Consider the following 7,191-nt stretch of genomic DNA (forward strand, 5'->3'; position numbering starts at 1 on the left):
ATGAGGAGAGACTCGTCCACTTATTTTTGGGAGAACATATCTTTATAAATTCAAGGGTTTCCTGATACAGTGATTAATAACAGTTTTGTTTTGTTAAATTTCCCCATAAATATGCTATGCATCATGCCAACCTAGGTTTATTCCGTCTCCCTCTAAGTCTAATAAATTTCTGTTTTCCAGTGTAATCCAATCTTTCATCCATAACAGACAGCAGGCCTCAAAATATTTTAAACTTAGTCCCCCCCCCCCCCACCCTCTTTTCAAATAGTTTCTAAGGTGAATTCACCATGAGATTTTCTTGGCAAGCTTTTTCAGAGGAAGTTTGCCATTGGCATCCTCTGAGGCTGACAGAGTGTGACTTGCCCAAGATCACCCAGTGGGATTCCATGGCTGAGCTGGCATTCAAACCCTGGACTCCAATCCTCAAACCACTATGGACCTTACCACACTGGGATTTTTTGAGCGCGGAAGTAGGTTCAGTTCGCATTGGTCGATGTGTATTAACATTATATCGCATCGTTCATTCACACCCGCGCTCTCTGAATACGCTTTGCCAATTAGTATTCGCGTCATATCGCATTGTATTTTTCCACCTGGGCGGCCTATGCCACACTGGCTCTTGTAGGAGTTCTTCTATACTGTACAAATAATGCCGCTTAATACCACTTTAACTGCCATAGGCCCATCCTACAGAATCCTGGTATCTGTAGTTTTGTGAGGCACCAGCCCTCTTTGGCAGAGAAGATTCAAGACCTTGTAAAACAACAAATCCCAGGATTCCATAGGATGAAGCTACTGCACTTAAAGTGGTGTCAAACTGCAGTGTAGTTGCACCCTAGAACCCTGGGCTTCTGGGGGCTCAGGACAGTGAAAAATCATGCAAAGTATTCCGAAATAATTTTTAGTATATCAACAGCCCAAAGAGTGGCTATAATGTCTGTTGCTAAATTTAAGGAGGAAGGCTTGCCTCGATCATACATTTTGCATGAGGCCCAGCGCCAGCTCTCACCACCTCTGAGCAGTGTAATTTGAAGTGTATTCTAGTTCTTAACACCCACACTACCTTGCCACATTCAGTTGTAGCAAGAAATAACATGCACACACACACACACGCATATCCTCCCGTCATTTGTTACTGAAAACAAAGTCTCCCAAAAGTTAAACATAGGCACTTTCAAATCTGTACAAACTTTCCCTAAGCCAAGATATATGGACAGCTTGTACTTTCACAAAGAAACAGAACAGCAGCAAACAAAAAAACATAGAAGATACCATCAGACACAACAGACACAAGCACAGCAGCAGGACAAAATGACCTGGCAAAGTGAAAGAAAAGGCTGCCACTAGTCAAAGTGAAACATCTCTTTAATTCCCAAGCAGTGGTGCCAAGATTCCCTGTATTTACAGTGCGTCCAATCAAGGAAATACAGCCTTAACCCACAGGAATCAGAAATCCAGTGTTGTATGCAAAAATCCTTCTCCAGTTTGGTGTCTTCCATACATTTTGGACTTTAACTCCCTGATCATTGTTTATGCTGGTTGGGGCTGAAAGGAGCTGAGGCCCAAAACATCCAGAGAGCACTTGGATAAGGAAAGCCATCTTAGGGCATGGTTTGAGGAAGTACAGTACACAATGGAAACATCATGCTAAAGCTAATGTCCAGATAGGAGACCATGTGGGGATCCCAAGTCTGCTGCTTTAATTCCCATAGCAGAAGAAAAGCTAGATTTACATGTATTAAATAAATTGACTGTGTTACATGCAATTGCCAGCTCATTCCACCACCAAAACCCCCAGACAAACAATGGCTGATGAAAGGCAGAGAGGAAGTTCAGCCGATACAGTTGAGCTGTATGCCAGGTTGTTCTGAAATGCTTTACATCAAAATGTTATGGGAAGACATATTCTGGTATTGATTTTCACCTACTCAGTTGCATAAGGAGGTTCAATCACACCTGAGGTCCTTAACAGCATTCTCAAGTGGTGCAGCCCAAGTACAGTGAGACCTCCGACTCATCTCTCTGCCCTTATTTAAAATGGAAAATGAATCTCTGCTTTTCCCACAAATTTTCATGAGTGTTACATTCCACATAGTGGTGCCTGAAGAAAATATCCAGCCTCTTCCTTAAGTGGCATCCAGTAACAATCAGCCTGTTCCTTAAGATGATCATTCACGATATTTGGCTGTTGTTCTTGATGTTGTTGTTGTGTGCCTTCAAATTTTTTCCAACTTTTGGCAACCCTAAGGAGAACCTATCATAGGGTTTTCCTGGAAAGTATCTTCAGAGGGAGTTTGTCATTGCCTTCTCCTGAGGCTGAGAGAGTGTGACTTGCCCAAGGTCACCCAATGGTCTCCAGAGTCAGAATCCAATGCTCAAACCACTATGTGACACTGGCTCTATATTTGCCTAGCAAAGCCAAAAGCAAGAGAGGCAAAGTGAAGAAAGGCCCATGCTAAGGAAAACACATTCACATTACAGAAGTCTGGATCCATACTGGGGTGGGCAGCTACCAAAGACTACAAGTGTCCTCACTGGAATTTGGAATGCTGTATCTTTCTGCCACATTTTAAGCTTTTCAAATTATTTTCTAACTCTCAAATTTCCCTCTACAGCCTTTAGCAGGTAAGGGATAGTCATCTTGCCATGTTGGGGGTGGGGATGTGGGGGTGGGGTGGCTGGCTTTGGGTTCTCTCAGTCCTTTCTAAAATCTCTGAGCTGCTTTAGGTCCAGAAAAGACCTCTTTTAACTCCCCCCCCCAAAAAAAAAAGGAGGAAGAGGTTTTGTAAAGGAAACAAGAAAAAGAAAAGAATATAGCAGTACCTTTAAGGCAAATTGGCCTTTATTTTAACATGAGTTTTTGAGGATATCAATCCACTTCTTCAGATACAGTACAGTGATAAGAGTGAAAAAACTAGTTAGTCTTAAAAGTGTTGCTGCATTCCCCCCCCTCTCCCTCCCTTCCTTCTTCCTTTTTATGTTGCAAGAGACTAATACGACTACTGTACTTATTTGAAAACTGATGAGGAAGTAAAACAGAAATCAATCTCTGGTGTTGAAGACACACAGGCCTAGAAGATCTGGGAGCATTTTGAGTTCTAAAAACATTTTTGGAAGTGGGTCTCCAGTGCTCCAACAATAGTCTGAATTCTCCCCCTTGCTGTATACAGACGATACCACTGAATCTGATGGCGGCTAGCCTTTAAGCAGCAGTCTAGCTTGTGAAGCCTTTCCTCCCAGTAAGATAAGAGCCGGGGAAAGTTTCACCCACTTGCAACTTGATCCTATAGTACATAGTTAGGCACATTTATTCATATTGATTTGAAGAGCTCTGGACTGCATCTGCATTGCAGAAATAATGCAGTTTGACAACACTTAACTGCTGCGGCTCAATGCTATGAAATCCTGGGATCTGTAGTTTGTCATGGGACCAGAGCCCTCTAATAGGCAAGGTTAAATATTTCACAAAACTACAAATCCCAGAATTCAATGGCATTTGGCCATATCAACTAAAGCACTGTCAAACTGCATTATTTCTGCAGTGCAGATGCATCCTGAATTGCACCTAAACTTGTATCCAATCACAGGAAATTCGCATTAATAATCAGTTCTGAGAAAGAGGGAGGAATGTGCAAGGAAGGAAGACCATATCTCTGTTTAAAACTAGAGAGGCTTATTTTCATGGTGCCACAAGATCTCAAACATCCTACAGACAGTCTAAACATATATTCCTGTTTCTTGTTTTCACTGTTAATTTACATGTCATTGTATTGGTGTGGGGCAGGATGTTCTTTTAGTAGATAATTTACCAACCTTGGATCTATTATTATCATTATTATTATTATTATTAACCTTTATTTATAAAGCGCTGTAAATTTACACAGCGCTGTACATACAATCTTTTTAATTGGACGGTTCCCTGCCCTCCGGCTTACAATCTATGAACAGCTTCCACTTTAAACCCGGTAATTTTTAGGGCTAGCAGCTAAGTAGGGTCAGCTCTGTTTAGTACCTGGATGGGAGTCCCCAATGAATACCAGGTGCTGCATGCTATATTGCAGAGACAGGAACTGGCAAAACCACCTCTTGACTCTTCCTTGCCTAAGAAGCCCAGTATGGTGCAGTAGTTTGAGTATTTGACCCTGGTGGTGCAGTGGTTAAATGCCTGTACTGTATGAGCCAGCACCTGAACCATGTAATAGTCTTCTTCCACCAATTAGATGAGCCATACTTCATAATTGTAATGTTAACTAAAAAGTTGAAGTTATAATAGTTATATTAAAAGTTAATCCTTGCTAATGTATAATCATAAGGTTATTGTATGCCTTCTAGTTGTGTCCAACTTATAGTGACCGTAAGGAAATCCTATGATGGATTTTTCTTGGCAAGATTTATTCAGAGGTTTGCTATTGCCTTCCCCTGAGGCTGAGAGTGTGTGACTTGCCCAAGGTCACCCAGTGGGTTTTATGGTGGAGCTGGGAATCAAACCTAGGTATCCAGGGTTCATAATGGACCTTGCATGAGTATATTTTGTGTTTTCAGAGAAAACAAGCCAGTTTTTAAGGAAAGGATTCACTACAAGCATCTTTTTTGAAGCCAATTAATTCCAAGTTCAGTTATGCTGTGCACAGTAGGTTGAGATGGGGAATATTTGGTCCTCCAGAAATTGGATGTGTTCTTTCATCAGTCTTGGCTGTCATAGACAAGAGCAATACAAGGGGATTTCAGGAATTGCAGGCCAACATCAGGAAGGCCACGCCTTTCTCACTCCAGGACTAGGCTGTTTCAGGTGCCATATTCATTTCATAATGCATATACAGTATTTTTACACATACCATATTTTTAAGTGACTGCAATATACTTAAGTGGGTGCAATATACTTCGCACAAGCGCACAGAAACAAGATTGTAAAATCATCACCCTGGAATGGCCAAACAGGATAAAAGGGGCCCATTCCCTTTCTACATGCTTTTGCTTCACTGCCTGATTTTCTCCCTCTGGACCCAATCTGAAAATGCTAGGTGGAGGACACAGAGGGGTATTGAACAGGCAGCAAAGCTGGGCAATGTGGAGAGGCAGCAACCCAGGGGGCTTCCAAGACAGAGCTCCCCTACCCTGGCTAGCTGGTGGGTCTTGGCAGGGCCCCAGCAAGAGTGGCCCCGGCAGCAAAGCTTGGCTGTCTCCAGAATTAAGCAAAATACTTGTCTCAAATGTTTAAAAAGCATTTATGCAGGGATAGGCTAAAACAGGGGTGGCCAAAGTGTCACTCTCCAGATGTTGTTGGACTGCAACTCCCACCATTCCTCACCACTGACTATGCTGGCTAGGGCTGCTGGGAGTTGCAGTCCAACAACATCTGGAGATCCCCATGATTCTCACCCTTGAACTGTGGGTATCTTGGAAACAAGATACAAGAGGACCTTGACCTTGCAAGAGTATATTTTGTGTTTTCAGAGAAAACAAGTTTCCATGTTATAACAAAGGCACTGAATCCATGGCACATATGCAAAGGCTAAGCTATACAGGGCAACTGTTAGACTCACTTGACATACGACTCCTCTCTGCTTAGGTGCAAAAATAGTACAAGTTGACCATGGATGTGTTCTGCTATGGATGCAAATGCAAGAAATCTATTGCTTGTATTAGCATCATCTTTGCTTTTGTTGTTGTTGAGTGCCTTCCAGACGTTTCTGATTTATGGCAACTCTAAGGTGAATCTAAGATGAACCTAAGGGATGTAGTCGCGTAGTGGTTATGATGCCAGTTCTGATGATCGGAAGATCAGAAGGTTGGCACTTCCAGGCCCGAGTGCTGAATGATGGTGTGAACTGCCACTAGTCCCAGCTTCTGCCAACCTAGCAGTTAGAAAGCATGCAAATGCAAGTAGACAGATAGGTACCACTTCACAGTAGGAAGGTAACAGCATTCAGTGCAGTCATGCTAGCCACATGACCACCAGAGCAGTCCTCAGAAGGCTGGCTCTTCGGCTTCGAAACTGAGATGAACGCCACCCACACAGTTGGTTACAGCTAGACATTCATGTCAAGGGACTACCATTACCTATACCTTTCAGGTGAACCTTTCATGGGGTTTTCTGGGGCTGTGAGTGTGCAACTCACCCAAGATCACCCAACAGGTTTCCATGGCCGAGTGGGGAATTGAACCCTGATCTCCAGAGTTGAAGTCCTATGCTCAAACCACTATAAGCACATTAAAAATAGCAAAATTCAGTATTGCCATCAGAGCATTTTAAGTTTTTAAAAATCTGCTTGACTATGAGCATTTATGTTGCCAAGCACAAAAGCTCACAAATTTCATTGACAAATCATTAGTTCAGTGTAACAAAATGACTAGTGTTACAACTCTGGGTAAAATTCAGTGGCATTAAAGTTAGTTGATGTTTTATCACTAACTTCAGCAGAAGGCAACAGAAATGTTTTCATTCAGACACAAACATTTTTATTAATTAAATGGGTGGTATTTAAATCAACATTGGGAATATTTTTAATAGTGTTAATTTTTAAGCTGTGGAATGCACACAGACAGACATCTTTGACTGAATGAGCTTGAATTGTTTTGGAACGATGAGTCTCTAGCGTTACAATTTCTTCTCCTAAATTTTCTACTTCTTTTCAATTGTTGTTGTGTGCCTCCAACTCATTTTTTACTCAGCAAGCTCCTCCCATCCTCCCACAGCTTTTTAGATTTGCGCATATAATTGCCTAGACATCATTTATTGTTACACCATAAAATGATACACAAATATGTCTACCAAACAAAGGTGGGGTACAGAGTGCCAAAAAGAGGGGCTGGGGAGGTGCCTCTCTTTGATCCACAGCAGCGCCACAGCAACCAAATTGCGTGACACTGCTGTGCAGTAAAAAAGGAGCACCCAGAAGCAGCTCCTTTTTGCGGTGCAGTTGCACTGCTACAAACCACCAGAGGTGGCATGATGGCGTCACAGCTGCGCAGCGCTGTTTGGACACTGTGCTGCTGCAACGTCATAGCTGTGCGTGCAGATGGTGCTGCGCAGCTGCGATGTCCTCATAATGTGCTAGGGTTGCGGGGCGTGTGCACACGCCACCCCGAGGCATCCCTAGCACGTCACCATAACGGGCCCATCTGTCCAGGGCCAAAATCAGTTAAAGACCCTGAATAAGCCCATTCTTTACAAGGCTAGAGCACATGATA

The sequence above is a fragment of the Sceloporus occidentalis genome, unplaced genomic scaffold (genome assembly GCF_023333645.1).
Source record: "Sceloporus occidentalis isolate IW3139 unplaced genomic scaffold, rSceOcc1.0.p SCAF_1, whole genome shotgun sequence".
NCBI classification, from domain to species: Eukaryota; Metazoa; Chordata; class Lepidosauria; order Squamata; family Phrynosomatidae; genus Sceloporus; species Sceloporus occidentalis.